The following is a 23,921-nucleotide window of genomic DNA, read 5'->3' as shown; positions in this document are numbered from 1 at the left end:
GAGGAGAAACTTTAATTTATTCCCAACTATATTTCTTGGCATTTTGAAAAAATGACAGGTCTGTACCCAAAGCAATCTACAGATTCACCATAATCCTTATCAAAGTTCTAGTGGCATTTTTTACAGAAATAGAACAATCCATCTTAAAATTTGTATGGAACCATTAATGACCCTGAAGAGCCAAAGCAATCTGACAAAGAAGGACAAAGCTGGAGGCATTATGGACCCTGATTTCAAACTATACTTCAAAGCCACAGTAATCAAAACAATATGGTACTGGCATAAAAACAGACACACAGATCAATGGAACAGAATGGAGAGCCCAGAAATAAACCCATGCGCATATGGTTAATTAGTTTATGACAAAGGAGGCAAGCATATACAGTGGGGAAAGCATAGTCTCGTCAATAAATAGCATTGGGGAAACTGGACAGCCACATTCAAAAGAATGAGACCGGACCACTATGTTATACCATCCACAAAACTCAACTCAAAAAATGGACTAAGGAATTGAATATGACATTGGAAACCGTAAAATTCCTGAAAGAAAACACTAGTGGTAAGCTCCTTGACCTCACTCTCTGTGATATTTTTTAGATCTGAGTCCAACGACTAGGCCAACGCAGTGGGATTATGTCAAACTAAAAAAACTTCTGCACGCCCAAGGAAACCACCAAAGAAATAAAAAGGCAAACCTATGGAATGGAAGAAAATATTTATAAATCATATATCCAATAAGGTATTAATATCCAAAATAGACAAAGAAGTCACATGACTCAAGAGCAAAAACCAAACAGTCCGATCAAACAACAGGCAGAGGCTAAATAGATTATTTTTCCAAAGAAGACGTACAAATGGCCAACACACATATGAAAAAGTGCTCAACATCACTCATTAGTGGGAAATGCAAATCAAAACCACAATAAGATATCATTTCACACCTGTCAGAATGTCAAGTGTCAAAAAGACAAGAAATAACAAGTATTGGCAAGGGTGTGCAGAAAAGGGAACTTTCTTGCACTCTTGGTGGGAATGTAAATGGCGTAGCCACTGTGGAAACAGTATGGAGGTTCTTCAAAATATCAAAACTAGAACAATCCAGTGATTCCACTTCTAGGTATTTATCCAAAGAAAACAAAAACACTAATTCGAAAAGATAGACTCATGCTTATGTTCATTATTTACAATAGCCACGATACAAACACAACCAATTCATCAATAGATGAATGGATAAAAAAGATAAAGTATGTATATATACACTGAAATACAGCTCAGTCATAAAAAAGAAGGAAATCTTGCCATGTGTGACAACATGGACCCAGAGGGTAGGATGCCAAGTGAAATAAGTCAGACAGAGAAAGACAAATACCATATGATTTCACTTATATGTGGAATCTAAAAAACAAAACAAATGAGCAAACAAAACTCACAGATGCAGAGAACAGATTGGTGGTTGCCGGAGGGTTGGCGTGGGTGAAATGGGAGAAGGGGGTCAAGAGGTACAAACTTCCAGCCATAAAATAAATAAGTCATGGGGCTGTCACATGCTGCATGGTGACAATGGTCAACAACATCGGATTGCATATTATGTAACTTTAGATGGCGGCGGGGGGTAGCTAGACTTATTGTGGTGAGCATTTCATTGCGTATACGAAGATCGAATCCTCATGCTGCACACCTGAAACTAATATAATGTTATATGTCAATTATACCTCAATTAAAAAAAATGTCAGGCCTGGATAAACCTTTTCAGCTTCCCTTCACCGAGGGAAAACATCGATGTGGTTTATGAGAAAATTGGGCAGACTGGTTCAATATTGGTACGTTATTATTAACCAAGCTCCGTAGCTTTCATTAGGGTTCACGCTTTTTGTTTTACGATGGGTTTTGATACAAGCATAATGTCATACATCCACCATTATTGTGTCACACAGAGTAGTTTCACTGCCCTAAACATCCTCTGTGCTCCATCTATTTGTCCCTCCCTCCCTCTCTGGGGTCCCCTGAATCCCTGGCAACCACCGATCTTTTTCTTGTCTCCATAGTTTTGTCTTTTCCAGAACGGTCATGTGGTTGGGCTCACAGTTTGTAGCCTTTGCAGATTGGCTTCTTTTACTTAGTAACATGCATTTAAGGTTCCTCCATGTCTTTTCATGGCTTAAGAGCTCATTTCTTTAGTGTGGAATGGTACTCCATTGTCTGGATGTGCCTACCCCTTACCATACCCTAGACATTGACATGAGTGCTAAAGAGATCCAAAAGGGGCAAAGAATCAGTGTGCACCTTCGAGGAACTTCTGGTCTAGTTGGGGAGAGAAGACACACACACAGCCATACAAACTCAGCTAATAATGAAGCAGGGAGTTGGACGGGCCGAAACAACACACATGGAATGAGTAACTGTGGCTGCAGTTATGGCGCCTACTATGGCGCAGGAAAAGTTCGAGAAGCTTCTACCGAGGAGGTGCAGTTAGACAGGTGCAGGGTGAGACAGAGAGGATGGAGAGGGTGTTCAGGAACACTCCATGTGTCTCAGCCTTTGACCTTGTGTCCCCTCTCATAGTCTGTGCACAGAAAAGAAAGAAAGGGGGAATGACATACCCACAGCATGTCCATTTCGCTGGTGGGAGACTGTCCCTGCATGGGGAGTTTGACAATTAGCTTACAGGTGGATGAGCTCATTCCCTCTCTTGACAACTGAATGACTAGAACCAGGGAGCTGGTATCTTTATTAAGTTGCATCTAGGCATCAAAGCCTCTCAAATCTTTAGCTGAACTCTGTGTGTGTGTGTGTGTGTGTGTGTGTGTGTGTGCATGTGTGTGTGTGTGTGTGTGTGTGTGTAGTATAGAGTTTATTTTAGAAGAGATCATTATCTTAATACTTTTTTGGTGGTGAGATAAGTTGTAGGATACTAGGACATTTTTATTCCAGCCTTCATATCTTTCCTGCATTAAAAAAAAAAATACAACACAGAATGTTTCCTGAATTTGCATGTCGTCATTGTGCATGGTTGATGCTGATCGTCTCCATATTGGCCTGACTTTACTACATGCTCTGTCGAAGCGAGCACTATACCACTTTTTAATATGGTAAAATATAACATAAAGTTGACCATCATAAGCATTCTTTAAAATTATTTATTTATTTTTGGGGGGGAGGGGTAGAGGGAAAGGGAGAGAGAATCTCAAGCAGGCTTCCCACTGAGCTTGGAGCCCAAAGCCAGGGCTCGATCTCATAACACTGAGATCATGACCTGAGCCAAAATCAAGACTGAGCCACCAGGTCCCCCATCTTAAGTGTTTTTAAGTGCACAAGGAGGTGGCATAAAGTCATGATCACCCTCCATTTCTAGAACTTTCTCATCTTCCCAAACAGAAGCTCTGTACCCCCTTAAATATTAACTTCCTATTCTCCCCAGTGTCCCGGCCCCTGGCAACTGCCATCCCACTTTCTGTCTCTGTGACTGCGACTGCTCTAGGGACCTCATCTAAGTGGAATCATGCAGGATTTGTCCTTTCCTGACTGGCTCGCTGGTCTCCAGAGTGGCTACCCATTTCCTGTTCCCACCAGCGGGGGTGCAAGGGTTCTGATTTCTCCCCATCCTAGTCAACGCTTTGTATTTTCCGTTGGTTTTGTTTGTTTTGTTTTGTTTATTTGTTTTTTAAAAAGATTTTATTTATTTATTTGACACAGAGAGAGAGATCACAAGTAGGCAGAGAGGCAGGCAGAGAGAGAGGGGGAAGCAGGCTCCCAACTGAGCAGAGAGCCTGATGCGGGGCTCGATCCCAGGACCCTGAGATCATGACCTGAGCCGAAGGCAGAGGCTCAACCCACTGAGCCATCCAGGAGCCCCTGTTTATTTGTTTTTAATAATGGTCATTCTCATGGATGTGAAGTGGTCTCTCGTTGTGGTTTTGATGATTTTAGCTAAACTTATTTGGTGGGGAAGAAGTGGAGAGTCGTGATTACTACATGGGATGTTCCCTGGGGGTGGACTCAGCTTGGGCATCAGAAGGCCTGTTATATAAAATATTTATAAAATGTTGAAATCCCTTCCATGTGCCTCGTCCTCCTTCCTCACGGATTACTAGTACTATCACTTCATAGGTAAAAATTTCTTTTAAATATTTAATTGCCGACAGACAGGCCCATAGAATTGTGTTTTATCTTTTGCGAATTCATTTTCTTTATTTTACTTTAATGGCTTTTTAAGTTTATTTATTTCTTTAGGCATCTCTATACCCAACGTGGGGCTTGAACCCTGAGATCAAGCGTTGCATGTTCCTCTGACTGAGCCAGCCAGGGGCCCCTATTTTGTAAACATCAAGCAAGTTCAAATTCGGGGGACATAAAGGTTGGGGGCTTGGTGCGGGGAGGAGAGGAGCGCAGAACTGGGAGCCATCCTTCATGTCTTCTTTCTCCCACCTCTGTTAGCAGGATTTGTGTTTCTGCTTTTTCAACACATTCCAGTGCCTGTTGTCAAGCCCCCATGAAGACTTTCCAGGAAAGCCAAGGCCAAGGCTGGGCTAATTTGGCTGGTAAATAAGCAACGAGCCACTTTTAGATTTTTGACACTTTCTTACTTACAAAAACAGTGAAAGGAAGATCATATGAAAGTGCTGGCTCCCTGGGTGGGGGGGGTCGTCCCACGCCACAAAGGGCGCCACTGAGATAAATGGGCCTGGACAGTCTAATTCCAGGCCGGCAGTACACAACAAGGAGGTTTTGTGGTGCGTGGCCCTGTCCTGTGGCAGAAGGTATGTAGGTCTCCTACCTCATCAGAACCCAGGAATTGCTCCTGCAAGCCTCCCGGGGGAGATAAGGAGGTGTTATGGCTGAATTAGGCACCCCCCCCAACTGCAATTCGAATCTTGGGGCCCTAACCTCCAGTACCTCAGAATGTGACTGTATTTGGAGGCAGATTTTTGTAAAGAGCTGAAGTAAAATCCTGTGGGTGGGCCCTCACCCGATCTGACCCGTGTCCTTGTAAGAAGAGGCAATTAGGACACTGCCACCACACAGGGAAAAGGACGTGAGCACACAGGAAGAAGACAGCCCTCTACAGACCCAGCAGAAAGGCCTGGGACAGATGCCCCCTCACAGCCCTCGGAAGGAACCAACCTAGCTGGCCCCTTGACCTGGGGCATCTAGCTCTGGAACTGTGAGATAACACATTTCTGGGCTTCAACCCCCCGCCCCCAGCCTGTGCGACAGGAGGCGAATGGAAGATAGCTGTTCTCCACAGACTTCCATCTTCTTGTGTTCCGCCAGGACCCAGATCAGCTGAGGTTCCAGCCCTGCCTGTGTGAACATGTGGCTGGTCACTGGGACGCCATGGTGGACCTAGTGGTTCCTAGGGGACCACCTGCCTGTAACCCGCTTTGTGGACGAGGAGAGATTGTGCTAGCCATGGCTTTCGAAGATTTTAATGCACCTATGTACGTTCACTTGTCAAGTATTGTTTTAACTTTAAAATGTTTATTTTAGGGGCACCTGGGTGCCTCAGTGGGTTAAAGCCTCTGCCTTCGGCTCAGGTCATGATCCCACGGTCCTGGGATCGAGCCCCGCATGAGGGCTCTCTGCTCAGCAGGGAGCCTGCTTCCCTTTCTCTCTGCCTGCCTCTCTGCCTTCTTGTGATCTCTGTCAAATAAATAAATAAATATTTTTTAAAAAATGTTTATTTTAAGGGGCGCTTGGGTGGTTCTGTTGGTTAAGCGTTCAACTCTTGATTTTGGCTCAGGTCATGATTTCAGGGTCATGAGATCGAGCCTTGTGTCAGACTCCATGCTGAGAGTGGAGCCCACTTAATATTCCCTCTCTCTCCCTCTGCCCCTCCCCCCTCTTTCTCTCTCTCCCTCTCTTAAAAAAAATTATTTAAAAAATCAGACTATACTCTGCCTACCTTTTCACAAGACCCCTCTTTCACTTAATGGGCAATATCATGGGCTGTGCCACAGACAGTCTTACAGTGGCGTCCTGACCCCAGGATCGCAGCCACAGAAGTGTACTCTTGAGGTCAATACCTTCCACGGGGGGTCTTCTGAGTCCATTGTGGCAGAGATGACTTGACAGGTGAACCAGTAAGAGGACCGTTGTTCGTGGGGCGCCCAGGTGGCTCAGTCGGTTAAGTGTTGGATCCTTGATTTCGGCTCAGGTCGTGATCTCTGGGCTGTGGGATGAAGCCCCGAGTCGGGTTCTGCCTGCTTGGGATTTTCTCTCTCTCTCCTTCTCTCTCCGCCCCACCCCTGCTCCTGCTTTCTTTCTCTCTCTAAGAAATAAAATAAAGAAACAAAGCTTGTGCTTTCTTTCTTTAAGAAGTAAAATAAAGAAATATTAAAAAAAGAGAGAAAGAGAGAGAACCATTGTGTTTTCAATGCCAAAGGTCAGGGTGTCTTAGAATAGGGCAGTTTCAATGAAGATGGAGAAAAATAGGTACATCTGAGATATGTAGAGTGTATGTCAAATCTCATCCTCCCCGCTCCCTGTTGCACTCCCTTCTCTAGCTCATATGTGAAAAGTCTTTTTAGACATGTAATGCCCACAAATCTCCACATATAAAGTTCTGTTTTATCTTTTGTTTGTTTAAAAAGTGGTACCATGCAATATCTATCTCTATATATTGTAATATCTATATTTTTGCAGGATGGGTTTTTTTTTTTTTCACTTGACAGTGTGTGGGCAGCCTTACATATCAGGACCCATGTCTCTTATTCTCTTTTCTTACCAACTGTGTACTATTCCAAGTCAGGATTAAGATATATTAAGATAGATATATATATATGTATATATATACATATATATATATATACATATATATTTTTAAGTAGGCTCCACAGGGCCTCAAACTCACGCCCCTGAGATGAAGACTTGCGTTGAGATCAAGAGTTAGACAGTTAACTGACTGAGCCACCCAGGGGCCCCTAGATAATAATTTTTTTAAACCATATCATTATTTGTAAACACAGAGGTTATTCTCACTATTTTTTAAAAGATTTTAGTTATTCATTTATTTTTTTAAGATTTTATTTATTTATTTTGAGAGAGAGAAAGAGAGCAGAAGCAGGGGAGTGGCAGAGGGAGAGGGAGAGCAGGAAGCCCAGTGCGGGACTTGATCTCAGGAACCTCGCGATCATGACCTGAACTGAAGGCAGACGCTTAACTGAATGAGCCACCCAGGTGCCCCTATTCATTTATTTGGCGGGGGGGAGTGCGAGTATGGGGAGGGGCAGAGGGCGAGGGAGAGAATCTCTAGCAGACGCTCCACTGAGCACAGAGCCAGACGTGGGGCTCGATCCCACAACCCTGAGATCATGACCTGAGCCGAAACGAAGAGCTGGACACCTCACGACTGAGCCACCCAGGCGCCCCTTGACCCCACTATTTTTTAGGCTTCCAATAAACACCCTTGGACATTCAGGTTTGTTCTCTCTGGGGTTTCTGTAAGAGAGATTCCAGATGGCAAGTGTTGTCAAGAGAAAGATACCCGACAGCAATGTGTTCCTATGTGCACCCAAAGTCACATGCTAGAATGTTCACAGCAGTACTATTTACAATAGCCCCAAACTGGAAACCACCCAAATGTTCTTCAGCAGTACAACAGAACAACCCAGCGTGGTCTGGTCGTGCTGTGGAATTCTATGCACCAACAAAAATGAAGGTTCCGCTTCACAGAGCAATATAGATAAGGCTCAAAAGTATAATACCTGGTGAAAGAAGCTAGACGCAGAAGAATATATACTATATAATTCCATTCATGAAATGTTCAGAAACAGGCAGATCCTGCTAGGGGTCAGGATAGTGGTTACCTGGGGGATTTACTGAGTAGGAGAGAACACGGGGACTTCTGCGCACTGATAACGCTCTCCTCTTTTGGACTAGGCGATAGTTACATGGACATGTTCCGTGTCTGAGCCACACACTTCCCGTCTATCAGCCTTTTCTCTATGCATGCTCTATTTCCATAAAATGTTTCCCTGTATTTCATTAAAGGCGTGTGTATTCAAAATAATCACTGGAACTGCAAATCGCCCTCCAAAAAGGTTGCACCCACTTACATGCTCACCAACAAGGCACACACATTCTCCTTCGCCCACAACCTCGCACAACAGCGATGCTAGGAAGAGGGCTGATTTTTTTGCCAACTTGATGGCTTTTGAAAAAAAATATCTTCTCGTTTTCCTTTGCATTGTCCTAACCACCAGTGGATCGCGTATGTTTCACGTTTATTTTCCACTTAAATTCCTTTTCCTATGAATTAGCGGTTTATACTTCGCCCCGTTTCCCTCCCCACCTTCAACTCTTTGTCTGGCTCTTATTTCTATATTATGGATATTAACTTTTTGTTGGCTATGCTGCAAAATTGTTCTCTGAGAACATCTTTTGTCTTTTCCCTGAGTTTATGGCACATCTCAGGGGTCTGCTGGGGTGAGGCCAGTTGCGCACGAAAGCAAGGCTACAGTGGGCTGGGAAGCGTGCCCCCCCTCTGCTGGGCTCCCGCCAAGTGTTGCCCAGTGGGAACCGGGGTGCCAGATCTTCTGATTCTTCAGAAGATGCTGGAAATATAGATTTTTTATGGGAAAACTTCCAATTTTAAAGTGCGAGCAACTCATTCAAAAAATTGTGAGCACTAAAATAAACAACGCATGTTGGGACTGGGGTGGATGTGTGGGCCCCCAGTTTGCAATCTCAGATCATTGCCGTGGTACACTGCCAAGGTTTGTCTTGTCACGCCTGTCCGTCTTTTCCCTTCTGACTTCAGAGTTCTGTCTCTTTTTTTACTTTTAACGAGTATAATACTGTTTTTACTCTTTAAATCCTTCTCTTTTAAGGGTACAGAGAGAAGCCTTTTGTGCTTTTATTCAAGTCTCCTTAATGAGAGAAATAAAGGCAAACGCACGCATTCCTCGACTCGTAGAGGAGGTCCTGACCTTGGGGATGTGGGTGGCTGGGTCCAGGGTGGTTAAAACATCCAAATTAGAACTCTTCATTTTCCCAGTTAAGCCCAAGGACCTTCCCATACGGTGGGATTTCAAGGGATGAGAGGCCATTGGGAGCACTAAAATTCACACTAACGTGTAAAGGACTTACTTGGAAAACCCTTCCTGGGATCAGGTGTGCAAGTCAGAGCAGGGCGTGAGCAGCTGGGCACCGCAAGCCTGGAGATGTGGTAGGGTGGAGGAACTCATCTCGGGCCCCACTCCCCAGTGGGAGAGGACTTTGTCATCCCCAATTGCGGCTGCTTTCCCCAGACGCCCCCTGCCCCACTTGGCTCCCACTGTGGCTGTGGGTGCTGGCATTGTTCCAGGCCGAGTGAAACAAACATTCCACAATCATCTGGGCTACTTTGATGGCCTCTGGTGATGTCATTTGTACGGTTCTCACTCGTGCTAATGAGCAGCTCGCCTTGATGCACAGAACAGAGCACTAAAAGTTGCTCTGGGGATAGAAAAAAATGTCTCTTGCCGCTTGGACAGCAGGACCCAACAAGGGACAAAATAGGAAATCACTGGCTGAGGGTATATGGCATAGCTGAGTCCTTTTCTGGCGCCGGATGACTGAGATGCTGAGCTCACCCAGAGAGCTGGAGTTGGTGGGCATGCATTTATTCCTAATAATCATAGCTGCATTTAGGGAGTGCCCAGTGTGGGTTAGGATCTGTGCTAAACACTGTATGTGTACCAACTCACCTCCTAGAATGCACACTCAGCCTGCAAGATAGAGCTGTTACTCTATCTTGTCACCGAGCCCAAGGTGACCCAGGTGGCATGCATGGTGACCGAGCCTCAGAATTCTACTTCCAGCCCAGGGATTCCTGTCCCACCAGGCCCAGGCCAGGCAGGGTGGCCCTCCATTCCAGCAACTTCTTCAGCCCAGACTTGCACTGCCGTTGGACTCAGGTCTCTATGGTAAGGATGTGCAGGCTGCCCGCTCACGGACCCCGCCCCCTTCTGCTTTGCCTCAGTGGCCCTGCCCCTTTTGCTTTTGGAGTTGGTGTGGCTCCCCCCTTCCCCCCCTCCCCCTACTTCACCCACCCCCAACTCCCCTACTCGAATACTAGGATGTCCTGAGACACCAGCTAACAATCCAGGCAGGAACTAAAATGAAGGTGTTGCACAGGAAGAGTTTTAAGGTGTGACTTTTCTAGGCCATTCACATTCAGAAAAAGCAGCACAGACAATATAGTTTATTTTCTGATGCTAAAAGCAATCATGCCCTTTGTAGTGAAGCCGAAGATGCAGAAAGATATAAAGAAGAAAGAAAAGTCATCTTACTGCTTGAGAAATTCACTCGGAACGTCTTCAGGTGGTTCTTGCTGCTCATTTTCATGTATCTCTCATATATCCAAATCTATAAATTTTAAATATATGTATTTTTTAAGCAAAGTTGAGATCTCTCTAGCAATATACTTTCAGACCAGCTCTTTCCACACATTGTATCGTGGGTGAGCACTTCCATTGTTTAAAATTTATTTATTTACTTATTTGAGAAAGAGAGTATGTGTGCACACGTGTGTGGGCTCGTGTGCACGAGCCGGGTGGAGTCGGGGATGAGGGGCAGACGGAGAGGGAGAATCTTAAGCAGGCTCCACGCTCAGCATGGAGCCCAGCCCAGGGCTCGATCTCACAACCCCGAGATCATGACCTGAGGCCGCTATCAAGAGTCGGGCAGACTCTTAACCCACCGAGCCATGGGTGAGCACTTCCGAGAGGCTGTGAAAGCAAAGGCTTTCTGAGTAAGATCGGGGGAATCAAGGACATGGGGAGGTTGTGGGTTTTTTTTTTTCAGCTGGAGGGTTCCGTCGCCCACCCAGGATGTGGTTGCTCCTGGGCCTCTGGGGTGGAGAGGGTCGTTCTCAGCTTGGGAGAGGACAAGGGGAGATTCCTCCGCCACTCTCTTCAATGTCACTCACCCGTTCTTGGGAGGGTTGGGAGGGTGTCTGCCTGGGCCAGCAGAGGCTTGTGGCCCACTCCCCACCCCATGTGGGCCAGGTCCCCACATCCGCCTCCTGCCCATGGCTTAGTGTGTGTGTGTGTGTGTGTGTATCTCCAGGGGACTCATGGGGGGAACAAAAGGGCTTCCTGAGGCACTCCAGGGGTGGGGGCAGGGCACCCGTGGCCCAGGCACTTCCTGCCTCTTGAGAAACAAGCAGCCTTTTGCCCGTGACTGTGGACTGTGGACATGCATTTATTCCTAATAATCATAGCTGCATTTGGCTGCTTTCCTAGAAGTGAAAAATGGATTTGCTCTGAACTCTGTCATCTCTTGTGACCCAGGGCTCCCAGAAGCAGCGCAGAAAGCACGGGACTGGCCCCCAAAAGTAGCCATGCTAACTTGCCCTCAAGGAGATGAGCTTGTGAGCATGCGCCCTGCCTCCCCCCTCCAACCACGTAACAAAGCCAGAGTTCTTAAAACACAGGAAGGTTTGGGCTTCCGTGGAGGAGGCCTTGCTGTTTAGAAGAGGGACCTGGGGTAGGGTCCCGGCTCTGATCGGAGATGCACCCCCATGGGCAAGTTAGTGAACCCCTCTGAGTTCAGGCTCCTTGCCAGTGAAGTGGGCCAAACAGTACCTCCTGCCCAGAGGTGCCTTCCAGATGAGATGCTCCAAAGTCCGTGTATAAGGCATCCACTGTGGTCCCAGAACCACAGCAGGTGCCCAGCAAATGACCTCACTGTGTCTGAAATTCACTCTTTGTAACTTGTGCCAATAGATATGATCACCCCATTTTATGGAGAGGGACAGCCGAGGCTCAGGAAGGTTAAATGTTGTTTCAGTTATTTATTACTTAGTGGCTTCAAACCTTCGTGGCTTCAAACAACGCTGAGTGATAATGAATGAGGGATAATTTCTCATGATTCTGGGGATGAACTGGGTGGTTCCTGGACTCCAGGCTGTGTCGGCTGGGGTCTCCCATGTGGATACAGTCAGCTGGCAGCTGTGTTGGGCTGCAAGGTCAAACAGGGCTGCTCACGTGCCTGGGGTCTTGGTGCTGACTGTTGGCTGGGCGGCCTTGGTCCTTGGCTTCATGACCTTTTTACCAGGCTAGCTTGGGCTTCCCCAAGCATGGCAGCTGGACTCCTGGAGAGAGGACGGACCTCAGCCTAAAGGAACATGTTCCTAAAGGAACATCAAGCTTGTTAATGTCCTGTTGGCCAAAGAAAGTCACGTGGCCAAACCCAGAGCCAACACGGAAGGGGACTCTGTCAAGGGCACGCATACTGGAAACTTGGTTCATCAGGGGCAGCCCACATTAACAGTCTACCAAAAAAGGCTTGCCTAAAATCCCACGTCTGGTGAATGGCATAAGCTGGTATCTGGACCCAGGACGGTCTGACTCTAAATTCCACGATCCTCCTTCCAGGCGTGCGTGGGACTGGGTCTATGGCAGGCACGCGTTTGCCGCCCCATTGCAGTGTGATGATGGCGAGCTGATTTCCCGTCTTATCCCCATAATGATCTTAAACCTCTCCCGCTCACCTGACAAAGGGGAGAAAAGAACTCTTTTTCTGCTGGTCCCTGTCCGCTTTTCTCTCTTCAACGTTGCCGACAGAAAGCTACTCCTGCTTTCTCCAGGGTCCCAGGCAGGACGGCAGTGGCCCCATCCATCCTGGCGATCCTGGCCTCTCGGGCCACTGTCGCCTTCTGGCTCTATCCACCTTGGGGCACACCCAGCTAGTGTTTCCAAGGACTCCTACTAGCAAAACAATGATCACGGGAACAAAGACAGTATCTCAGAGATAAGCCCAAGTTTACAGCTCCCTGTCGTAATCCCAGCAGACTTGAAGACTGCTCACTCGCTGGGCCACTGCCGGGATTAGGTTCCCTCTCCTGACCTCTGTCGCCATTAGCCGGAGGCTGCTTCGAGCTGGCCCCACCTTGATGACTATGGGAACCCAGCCCCTTCCTGTTCTCGCCAGCCTCTGACCGACTGAGGCTCGGTCAATCCTGCCGCGGCTCTGAGCCCTCCACCCTGCACGTTAGGTAGGGAACGTCCTTCTCTCCTTCCCTGGTCACGGTCAGGTCCCATGTTGGCAGGGAGCATCACTCCGCCTTCCTATGGTTGGACCCTCCCCCGCCACTCTTCTTAAGGCCCGGGGGGGGGGTAAGCCATCCGTAAAATGCCCTATCATGAACCGATGGCAAAGCTGAGGCCTTGAACCTGGGCTCTCACCTCCAGCCAATACTCTCGCAATAGCCTCTGTGCCCCAGCCTTCATTTTTGAATGCTGAGCGGGGCCCACAGCTGTTCTGCCTCAGCTCAGAGCAAAGGCAAACAAAAAGCAAAGCCTCTGGAAAAAAAGAGAAAATGTTCTCTGGATGCTGAATTGGTGACCTTGGGGAGGTATGTGTGTGTGGGGTGTGTGGGAGGCCTCTGACTTGTGCCCAAGGAAAGGTCACAGTCAATAGTAAGCCTTTGATGGGAGAGGGTCTGAAATGAAGCCCAGGAATGTCGTCCCGCAGCTGCCAGGGAGGGATACAGGACCCTCTGTTGGGCCAGGCCAGTTCTCTTGATGTAAGGGCAGCATGCCGAGGTCTCGGGAGCTGGAGCTCCCAGGGAGCGGACTGGGTGGGATACACGAGGTATCTAGGCATTGATGGTGTCCTGTGTGGTCTTGCGGAGAGAAGCCAGGCAAAATCTGGCAACTGAGACTGGGCTCTTGGCTCCGAGCAACAGGAAGTAATTCTAGTTTATTTAAGCAGAAAAGGACTTTATCAAAAGGAACTTAGGGAGTTCACAAAATAATCAGGAGGGCTGGAGAGCTGGGTTTGGAAAGCAGGCCAAACAAAGGAGACTGCGTGGCGGTCAGGACCATGGCCAAGGTCAGGCCAATCCAGAACAATACCCCTGCCAAGTCCAGGACGTCCCGGCTTATACTGCCACCTGTGCACATGGATATGGTCCCTACCATCCCAGAAATGGAATGTCCATTGCCTTGGTGACTGCCACCCTCCACCAGAATGGACCTCAGGGCTCCCCGCCTCCCTGCATCACGGGCTCCTGCCTCCGGGTCTTTGACGGGGGCATCTGATTGGTGGAGTATAAGTCATCCTGCACTAAGCGCAACAGCAGCTGGGAAAGTGACTCTCTGGCATTTTTAGCTTCTCTGGGGAGAGGCGACTAGGAGGATGGAGAATTTCTCAAACAGGGTTGTGCGGACTGGACATGGGTCAGCTATGTCCCTACCTCACCTAGAAAAATGTAGGGAATTGCATGCCTCCAGGGATAGCTGAGTTTCTCTCTTATCTTCCCATCTTTCAGATAGTGATGGAAGTGTGTGTGTGTGTGTGTGTGTGTGTGTGTGTGTGTGTGTAAGGACAGGAACATGTTACACCACGTGTGGTCAGGAACCCTGGGTTCAATCCTCCGTCCCCTCTGCCTGTTGACCTTAGACAAGCTGTTCTCTGTCTCAGGGCCTCTGCTCCAATTCACTGCCTGCTGTCCAGCCTTGACCATGCAGAAGGTACGCGGGAGCTTCTGCTGTCATCTGGGCTCCCCGGCAGAGAGATGCCCCAGGACTGCCAAAGCCCCAGATGGAAGGGGGCTGTCGGTTCCATGTAACAGATGACAGTGTGGGTTTTGGAGTCAGAGAGATGGGGGTTAATAGCCATGTGATCTTGCCCCCCATTCCTTAACCTTTGTTCCCTATCGGCAAAGTGGAGACGAGGTGCTAAGCACCCAGCCTCCATTCCAACCTGGTCCCGTGATGCCTTCATGTCCTGCGGAGACTGGAAGGCTCTAGACTGCCCTTCACAGACACCCCAGCAGCGGGAGCTGTGGATGAGAATTAAATTTCCCTGGGGTACCTGGGTGGCGCAGTAGGTTGAGCATCCAACTCTTGATTTTGGCTCAGGTCATGAGCTCAGGCTCGTGAGATCGAGCCCCGCATCAGTTCCGCGCTCAATGCTGAATCTGCTTGAAATTCTCTCCTTCGCTCCCTCTGCTCCCTCCCGCTCAAATAAATATGTAAATCTTTTAAAACAAAGTCACCCGTTAGATTCACTTGTGTAGGGTTAGCAAGGCAGCAGCGAGACGGAAGCTATTTGCTTGCTACTCTGGCCGTTGCTACCAGAGGCACTGTGACGCGTGCGCTCATGTGTGCGTGTGTGTGCGTGCACACTGTGGGACAACGTTCTACTGTTTGTTGGTCCCTGGCTTTGCAAGTATTGAGAGATGTTGTGGTGGTGGTAGCAGGGGCCTCCTGATCCCGGGATCATCTCTGCAGGTGGCCCCCTACCTCCCCACCTTCCGGATGGCAGCAGCAGCAGTGGCAGGAACGGCAGCAACCTTGGTAGCACAGCTCAGTGGTGTTATGGGAGTCTAGAGCCCGCTCCTCTGGCCCTGCCGGGGATTTTGTAAGCACCTAATTTCCTGTATTAAATCTCTTCTTGCTTAAAATAGCTGGAGAGGTTTTCTGTTTCCGGCAACCAAATCCTAACTGCAGCAGAGGTAACACCCCATTGCTCACGTCGTTGTTGGAATGAGCTGAGTTGGTGGAGGCTACGGCTTCGTAAACTGTGAAGCCTGTTAGGTACGTTAGGTGTTTTTCAGGGAAAGGTATCCCTTTTGTCGGGGGAGACTCGATGGGCTAGGCAGCCTTGTGACCAGCCACACAAGTTTGTATGCTCCCAGTGGGCTCTTCTACCTGGAACGGCTGGGACAGAAGCCAGCTGAAAGAATTCTGGTAATTCGGGTGGCTTGCCTGTTTTTGGAGGCTGCAAGCATTGTCTTATGTATTCAGGGGGAACTGTGCCTCTCTGTCCCCCGTTAGAGCAGTGACTGGCCCCAAGGGCAGCTGGGAAAGGCAGCAGGCTTTCTGGTGTGAGCCTGCAAGGTCAGCTACCCCGGGATTCACCCCTCCAGGCAGGCGCCTGGGCTCCCCGATCAACTCCATTGGTTTGTGTTAAAGCCCACTTTAATTCCTTACCCCTTCCCAGTTCAACCTTTTGTATTTACAAAACGGTAAAGCCACCTCCCGGCAGCTTTGAAAGATCTCCCTTTCTGTGCTGAATAACATTCTTATGGCCATGACCTTAGCCCCATTAGTGTAAGAGTTTCCAGAGAAAAGCACTGACAGAATATAAATTCTTTGGGGGTTGCTTGGGAAGAAGTTCAAAATACAGAAGGCCCGAAGGCTGAGGTTGGGGAGACGGGGCAACCCGGGCATAAGGGCGCTGGGTCCTGAGGGAGGAGAGGAAGACAGAACTAGGGAAAAGGGCACAAAAGTAAGGGGGGGCTTGTAGAGCCCCCTACTCTTAGTTCAGTGAACAGATTGCTTTTCCCCCTCCGAGAGCCAAACCCCTCATTCTCCCTCATCCTATTTCCCCGCCACAAAATGGGGAGTGCCCATGGCAGCGGTGTCCAGGCAGGTGGCCCTGGTGGCTATGGGGCTGGGTGGAAGCTAGGCTGGGGTTGGCTGCCAGAACAAGCCAGGCCCTGCTCCAGCTCATCAGGGGGCTTGAGGCTGACTCCACAAGATAAACTCTTTCAGTGGCTTTCAGGAGCCCTAATCAATTGTGAGGCAGGGCGAAGCCCTCGGGGGACAGATAAAGCCAGCCCAGTGCTCCAAACCCCCGTGGCAGCCAACGTTTGTGCGGTTTGAACTTTTGTGTGGTTTGGACAAGTTCACCGGGCCTCGCTGGAGTGGTTTACTCTGTTTCCCAACCGCAGCACAGAGAGGCCAACGGGCTCGTACCCCCACAAGCTGCCCCTGAGAGGAGAGAGGGGCCTGTTTTCTGTCCCCTTTCGGTCCTACAGGTTCGGGGAAGAGAGGCTGGGGATGTCCAGACCGTATTCTTGACTCTTGCCAGCGGCAAGGGGTGTAGATGGTTTTAGAAATGCTCCCTCGCCTAGGGCGGGCGAGCCCTCGGAATTGGAGAGTTGAGCTGCTGCGGATTTGAGTCTCTGCTCCTGCTTCTCAACTTGAAAACCCGGCGCCCACTTTCGGATTCCGTCTTCAGCTGCCGACGCCTCTGGGACACTCAGTCGCCCCGCGCAGAGGAAGCCCGGGCCGCTGGGGACACCGCCTGGAGCCTCCGCGCATAGCACCGGTCGGTTTTCTTTCCAGCTCAAGGTTCCTTGTTTAACCTCTCAGGTGCCAGAAGATCCAGAATGTTCACAGGCAGGCGACTTCGGCTGGCTCCGGCAGACACCGCGCACCCCAGATTAGATTGCTGCGGGCGGGCGCGTCCTATGCCGATGTCTGCGGCCCTTGCTTGCGGGAGAACAAGGCTACTCAGCAAGGTGCAGCAACTCTGGGCAGGCAGGGACCCAACTGACCGTGCACCCTGTCCCTTGGGAAGCCTGCGCCAGCCTGCAGGGGCCACAGTGAAACAGAACCAAGAGCACGTGCTGCTTGGAAAGGAAACTCAGGCACCTGGCATATCTCACGGATGCTCACACCTTCCAGGGACCTTCCTGCCTCCACAGAAGGTGGGGACAGAGAGAGAGGCGCGCATGGAGAGACAGAAAGGGAAGTGGGAAGAAACTGGTCACGGAGGAGGCTATTTTTATTCTTTGCTACAGCTGCGTGCATTTCTCTGACCAACTAGGCAGCGAAAATTAGACCGGCTCCCGCTGAAAACAGGACTTAAACTGGGGAAGGGGGGAGGGCTGGGGCCAGGGAGTGTGTGCCTCAGGAGAGAATCCGGCAAACCAGGCTCCAGAAGCCCTCACTGGGTGGAAATGGCCCCTCCTCTGTCCCCCGTCCCAGATGCCTCAGCCTTAAGCTCAGCTCTCCGAGGTGGGGCTTCCTTTCCCTTCTGTGTGACATCTTGGGCATGACACAGTCAAGATGGGGCGTTTGTTCATCAGGGTCATCTACTGTGAGGCCTCAGAGGACAGCCTTACCCCTTCCGGCAGGTGACAAGACCACCCGGGTGGTACACATTACCACGGTCACCCCAGCGCCAGGAGAAATGGGCACGTGTCCTAAGCAGGAAACCAAGGTTGGGGGCGAGGGCCCTAGAGTTAGAATCCTTCGAATCCATGAGTGCCTAGGTCAGCAGTTCCCAAAGTTTGTTCCGAGGATCCCTGCCGCTCCTAAGACCCTTGCAATTGTCTTTTTTTAACCGCAAAACTCCATGAGGCTGGATTTTCTTCCTCCACCACAACCAGAGCAACGTATCCTAGCAGATTAAATGCCGAGGCAGCTATGAGAAAGCAGCTGTCTTCTATTAAGCCAGATACTAAAGAGGCTTGCAAAAATGTAAAAGGATGCCGCTTTTCTCTGTAAATTTTCTTCTGTTTCAGAAGAGAGTTGTTTTCTCGTTCAGTGGTGCTATCGATGTTCATGTGTGTAGTAGTTACCTCTTGCCGTAAAACAGATCACCCCAACACTTAGGGGCTGAAAACAGCAAACGTTTATTATTTCTCGGTTTCTGCAGGTCTGGAATCGGGGAGCAGCTAGCTGGGGGGTTTCTGGTTCAGGGTCTGCAGTGGAGCTGTGGTCCAGGGCTGCAGGCAGATCAAAGCTCACCCGGGGAGGGGAGAGAGCCAGCCGTCTTCAAGCTTGCCGATGTGACTGTTGGCAGGCCTCAGTTCCTTGCCATGGGGGCCTCTCCACCAGGCTGCCCTGTGACATGGCAGCTGGCTTCCCCCAGAGAGAGGGAGAGTGAGTACCCAGGACAGACGCCACAGTCTTTATTATCTGATTTTGGAAGTGATCACATTCAAGGGGAGGAGATTGTCCCTGGGCATGGAAGACAGACGTGGGGGGTGGGTATTTGGCACCTTCATAGAGGCTGCTTACCACCCGTAATAAGTTCATTATTGCTATTTTTATATGAATTAATAAATAAATAGTTTAAACGTCTTGGTTTTCATGGTTAATATAGGAAATGTTGATAGATATGGTTAATATAAATAAAAGCTTTTTAGAGTCCTCAATAATAAATAAGAGGTCCCAAGAACTAAAGGCTTGAGAACTGCTGGTCTGGGTGTTATGATATCTACAGGATAAGTACGTTGGTAGGATGTGAAAGCCAGTCCGCCCACCGTCTATCCACCCAACCACCCGCTCACCCACCCATCTGTTCATCTATCCATCCAGCCACCCACTCATCCATCCATCCATCCATCTGTCCATCTGTCCATCCGTTCATCCACCCTTCCATGCATCCATTTTGCCAGCCACCCATCCGAGGCCCTGGTGTATCTGGTGTGTCCCTCAGGCTCATCATGCCTAGTTAATTGGTGACTGGGGGCTCACGGGTGAGCGATGTCAAGTGGAAGGTGCAACCCATACGGACAGAGTTTGCATTTCTTGGTTCAATTTCCCTTTTCTTGATGGAAGGTCTCCTTCTGGCTCTGACCTGACATGCTCTGGCTTTTATTTTGATCCTGGAGACACCTCCAGAGCTTGTAGCCTCCCCTGTGGTTCTCTGAGTCAGAGTCCATCACTTGGGAGACCCCTCCCCCAGGAAATGCCAAGATTCATGGAGCATGCCTCCACCTGCCACCCCCAAATATGTGAAGACTAGGTTCCTTTACCTTCCTGAGGACACCTTGGAAGTTTGAATTGGCCACCTTCCGAGAGGAGGAAGTAGGGAAAGTCTGGGGCAGAGACAGGCAGCATGCCCAGGCTGGAAACAAAAGGAGGCTGGGCTCTGGGGCGAGAAGGGCAGGAGAGACGGGTAGCTGGAATGGAAGGTGATGATCTTCCCGACTTCAAAGCCTGATCTTGACCCACCCTGCTCTGAGAGTCAGCTAAGATAGGAGCCCCCCAGTCCTTCTTCCAGACTCTGAAAGCCCTTGTGCATTTTAAAGAAGAAATTGTGCCCCCGCTGCGCACACACACCGTGGTTTCACAGTGCGGCTTGTGCTCCAGAAAGGGAGGAAGCTTGTTCCCTCAGGGAGCACAGTAGCCTGAATCAGTTATACCTGCTTTTGGTGACAGTGTCCCAGCCAGCAGGCAAGAAGCAAGCCTCTTTGGGATGACATATGGCAAAGATGGTTTTTTTTTTGTTTTTGCTTTTTGTTTTTTTTGGGTTTTGTTTTTGGTTTTGGTTTTGGGGTGGGTTTGTTTTTGGTTTGTTTTTTTTTTTTTTTTTGGGGGGGGGGGGGTTTAACTTAAAATGTGGCCTCTCTGTGGCCTTGCACAGTTCTTCCAGAGCCGTCTTCTCCATGATGAACCACTGGTGGCTTCAGGCCTCCAGTTTGAATGTGGGCTGTATCTTAGCGAAATGCGAAAACATCGTGAATATTTGTATGCAATTCAACTCCTATGTGGCTCTTGAGCCCTTTTTTGTTACCTGTGGTTTCAAGCCTGTCATGGATTAAATTTGTGAACTAGTAATAGCCTCAGCTGCCCACCAGATCAGTGGATCTCAAAGCATGGGCCGGCGCCAGCAGCATCAGCATCTCCTGGGAACTTATTAGAAATGTGAATCTGGGGTACCTGGGTGGCTCAGTGGGTTAAGCAACTGCCTTCAGCTCAGATCATGATCCCTGAGTCCTGGGATCGAGTCCCACATCAGGTTCCCTGCTTGACAGGGAGTCTGCTTCTCCCTCTGACCCTCCCCTGTCTTGTGCTCTCTCTCTCTCTCAAATAAATAAATAAAATCTTTAAAAATAAATGAAATCTGAATTCTTGGGATGCCTGGGTGGTGTAGTCAGTTGAGCATCCAACTCTTGATTTCGGTTCAGATCATGATGGTCGTGAGATCGAGCCCCAAATCGGGCTCAGCACTCAGTGTGGAGTCTGCTTGGTAGACTCTCTGCCCCTCCCCTCATGTGCACGCTCTCTCTCAAATAAATAAATCTTAAAAAAAAAGAAAAAGAAAGAAAGAAAATGAAAAGAATGAAAAAAAAAAAAGAAAGAAATGCGAATTTGCAGGGCTCACACAGGACCTACTGAGTCCGAATCTTTGTGGGTGGGGTGGGGGCCGGCGGGAATCTGTAGTTTAGTAAGCCTTCCAGCTGATTCTGATGTCCTTACAGGTCCAAGTGTGAGAGCCACTGATTCATTAAGCTTATTATCCCCACATAACAGATGAAGAAAATGAAGCTCAGAGGGTCTAAGAAGCTCCCGGGATCACGCAGGGAGCAAGGGAAGTGCTGGGACGCAAGCCTAGGTCTTCCATTAGATGGACTATGTTTTTTTCTTCCGTGTCGTCCACTCCCTCCCTTTCTGTCCTCACCCCTCTTCCGTCTGGATCTTCTGTCCCGGAGGTTCTCAACTTGGCCATCACCTGGAGAGCTTTGAAAACTAATATTGCTGTTAGGGTTCCACCCTGGGAAAGCCTATCTCTGGGCTGTGCCTCCAGCCTCTGTATTTCTTAGTCCCTATTCCCAGACAGCCTTACCCAGATTCTTCTGCTGTTCCAAATGATTCTTTTTTTTTTTTTTTTAAGATTTATTTATTTATTTGAGAGAGAGCGTGCTTAAGTGCAAGGGTTAGGGGCAGAGGAAAAGGCAGAGAGAATCCTCAAGCAGACTTCCCACTGAGCACAGAGCCCCAACATGGGGCTCGATCCCAGGACCTCGGGATGGCGACCTGAGCCAAAACCAAGAGTCGGATGCTCAACCGACTGAGCCGCCCAGGCGCCCCTAAAATGTTTCTGATGAATGCATTTGCACTAAGGTGTTAGTGACTGGATGTGTTACCTTTCTCAGGGTATCTGCATTTGAAAAACAAGAAGCAAGGACATGAAATAATGAATTGCATAAGTGTCCTAGCAAGTGGGAGAGACCAGCTTTTGATCTCATTTCTCCCACTTACCCCAGATTTATTGCCATCACACATCCCGCTAGGAATCTACCCAGCAGTCTTGGCTGAGATTTCTGAATATACTGTGTCTTTTCGAGGGGATTTTTGGGCTAGAAGAACTTGAGCAAAGCATCTTTCAATGCCCTTAAGCCATCAACTTTGCCCACAGAGGCTTGAGTTTCCAAAACTAGTAACAGCCAGTCAGTTCTATTTTAACTAGCTAGCAAAACCAAAATAAGAAAAAAAAAATTAAGCGTTTGGGAATGAATGCTAAGGATCTCGTTTCCTTTTAGGCTCTCCCCAACCCCCATCCAAACACACTCTGCCGCAGAAATCGACGTGGTACCAAAGCCCTAAGTTAGACTCGAGTCCCTTCCTAGACCCCAGTTCAATCAAATCATGTGAGACCCCCTACCGTGGCTATTTCTAGAACAGAACAAGATTGAGATGTTGACCCTGGCTGTAGCTCCCGCCTCTTAAAATTGCCATAAATGTTTGATTTTTTTTAAAAGTGAAGGAAAATAAAAGCCCCCCCTACCAACGATTTTTTTTTTCTCATGACAGCCCGTCTCTACCCCTGCTTCCTGCACCTGGTAGGGGATGCCGCACGTCTCCGCCCTTCAGGAAACAGCCCACTTGTCAGCAGCTGGGCTCCCAGGAACAAAGGCCTGGGTTCATTACCACAGTATCAACCCTGACACGTTCCACCCGGGGCCACCTCCCCCAGACTCCTCAATTCACACCCCACATGAAGTGTAATTGGACCTGGACACCTTTGAAGTCCCCGAGCAGATTGCCAGCAGTTTGAAATGTCCTTGATTTGCATGGTGAGGACCTGGTTGGAGGTGACTTTTTCCCACAGTTTCAAAGACAGAATTATTTTAAGTGATGTTCCCCAGCCAGGAAGAGTTACCATGGAAGAAATCAAAATTCTCAAAGCCAAAAAAAGAAAAGGTAAAATAAGTCTGTGGATTTGAGTCATCTCCAGATTGCCCTTTGGCCCCAGTGTTTGTTCTGGAAGGGCCGTATCTGAGGCCATTGTTTCTCCTCGAACTTCTCCTCTGGTCCCTGACCTGGGCGTGGGGGGGGGGCGGGGGGTCACCAGGATGCCGGGGACTTGGCTAGGAGGTTCTGAAGACCTGCAGGGCGCTGTCAGACCTGAAGCAAGTAAACAAGGCCCACCACAGGCCGGGGAGTTGATGAGGGAGGCTGTGTTGATTGGAGATGGTCTCTTTTCCTTGCCTGCTGAGCCAGGGCTGCTCCGCAGACATCACGTACAGACCCAGGGATCTGTGGGCCTGTGTGTACTGTGGGTCTAAAGCTCGGTGACTTCCTGCAGCCCACAGGGCCCACCCGGTGGAGTCGTCCCTGTGGCCAACGTGGGCATTTGTCGGGCCCATGAGGAGCAAGCTTGATGGTCTGCTTGCCTTTGGGAGGCGGCCCTCCCCCAGTTTGCTGCCACCCCCCCCCCAACTCATCTGCTTCTTTGAGCTTTCTCAGGGGTAGCCTGAGACGTCCTGCGAGGATAGAAAAATGCTACATCTGTGCTGTCCGTGTGGCTATTGAGCGCTTGTGATGGGACTGGTGCGACTGAGGAAGTAAATTTTAAATTTTTACTTCAGTTTATGTAATTTAAAAAGCCACATGTGGTCAGTGGCCACCATATTGGAAGCGCAGGGACAGATGACCCAAAAAATCCAAGCGCGGATGCCCCAGTTTGGCAGTGTACGGTATTGTCAACTGCCTAAAAAGACCATCAGAAAAGTCTGTCAGTCAAGCAAAGCTAAGTGTATTAGACCTACTTCAGGAAGGAACAGTATCCCTTGACAGAATGTTGGTAATGTCTCCAAGCAGAGATGTGGGGAAGGGTATTTATAGCATTATAGAGACGAGACTGGGCGCTGGGTGATTTTTTCGTTGTTGTTGTTGCTGGACTGGGTGATTTTGAAGTTGGGTCTCCAAGGCAAGGAACTGGGGTTAGGGAGACTTGGTAATGATAGTTTTGGATAGTACGCAAGGCGAGGATCTCGTGGTGAGTTTTGATGGGCCCACGATTGCTCTTGATAACAAGCTGTTTTAGTTGGCTCAGTCTTCTCTCCCAGGAGCAAGGATTTCTTAGCTAAGTCATTTTTTGCTTGTTCTCGGTGTTATGCGAACACAGGGACAAGTATGCCGGGTCCCAGTATTGTTTAACATAGGGACGGGGAATAACAAATG

The 23,921-nt window shown here is 49.0% G+C and overlaps 1 non-coding gene across 1 annotated transcript; it reads right to left on the bottom strand.

Moving 5' to 3' along the window:
- Positions 1 to 2,963: 2,963 nt before the first annotated feature.
- On the bottom strand, positions 2,964 to 3,068 carry LOC116862551. Its single transcript, XR_004381650.1, has one exon. It is a non-coding gene; the product is annotated as a U6 spliceosomal RNA (small nuclear RNA).
- Positions 3,069 to 23,921: the final 20,853 nt, after the last annotated feature.

This window comes from Lontra canadensis, unplaced genomic scaffold, assembly GCF_010015895.1.
Source record: "Lontra canadensis isolate GAN:19392208 unplaced genomic scaffold, GSC_riverotter_1.0 scaffold257, whole genome shotgun sequence".
Taxonomy (NCBI): Eukaryota; Metazoa; Chordata; class Mammalia; order Carnivora; family Mustelidae; genus Lontra; species Lontra canadensis.
The sequence above is the reverse complement of the archived record's forward strand: the minus strand, read 5'-3'. Positions and strand labels throughout refer to the sequence as shown.